The sequence below is a fragment of the Carlito syrichta genome, unplaced genomic scaffold (assembly GCF_000164805.1).
Source record: "Carlito syrichta isolate Samal-C Ts95f unplaced genomic scaffold, Tarsius_syrichta-2.0.1 Scaffold146399, whole genome shotgun sequence".
In the NCBI taxonomy this organism is placed as follows: Eukaryota; Metazoa; Chordata; class Mammalia; order Primates; family Tarsiidae; genus Carlito; species Carlito syrichta.
In genome coordinates, this window is record NW_007090495.1 from 86,888 (window position 1) to 87,716 (window position 829).

An 829-nucleotide genomic window follows, 5' to 3' on the forward strand; every position below is an offset into this window, starting at 1 on the left:
CTGTCCTGGGATGATCTCTGGGTCAGCCCTGGGTCTTTGAATGTCTTCAGAGCTTGGGCGGCTGGCATCTTGCCCTCTTTGGTATCTCCCAGTACGCTGAAGGTGCACAGGTCACACTCCCGCAGACTGCACAAATACCCCCCCCCACTCCCCGCCAAAGCTGCAAGCATGTTTTCGCAATCCACCCTCTCAACAATCCCCTGTCTTTGAATGGACACTTTTTAGCTTGCAGCAGCAGCTGAGTTCCAATGGCCAAGTTATCAGAACATCACGGGGGAGGATCCCAGCCAGGACGGGGCTGGGGTAGGGGAGACCTGCCTCATCCAGGAACCTCAAATTTTGTGTCTCCAGTCTCGTCGGCAGCTCTGTGGCTGGGGGTGGGGCAGGGAGGAACCCAGACAGACAGGCCCTGAACTTTGAAGAAAAATCAATACTCGCCAGGGAGTTGATTACATCATAAATATCTCTAGTTGCCCTGCCACTTCCTGGGCCCCACGTGGCCCAAGGTGAGTGTCACTGATTAGGGAGCTGCCCTGTCCTCCCCTACCTCACCTGTCTGAGGTCACAGAAGGTGCAAGAGTGACCTGGCAGGCTTCTCAGGTAGTCAGACTAACCAAGGGACCTGCGACCGTGGGTGGGGTGGGGAACTGGTGGCTCCCTGGTTCTTTCAGAGGTGCATACATTCAGCAAACAATTGCTCGGTGCCCACCATGCCCAGGCATGGGGGTGAGCTCTCAAGATGCTATGGGAAGCCGGCCAGATAGGACGCTGCAGGCATGAAGTCTACAGTCCAGCGTGGAGATCGATGTTGAATGGGTAAACGAAAAAA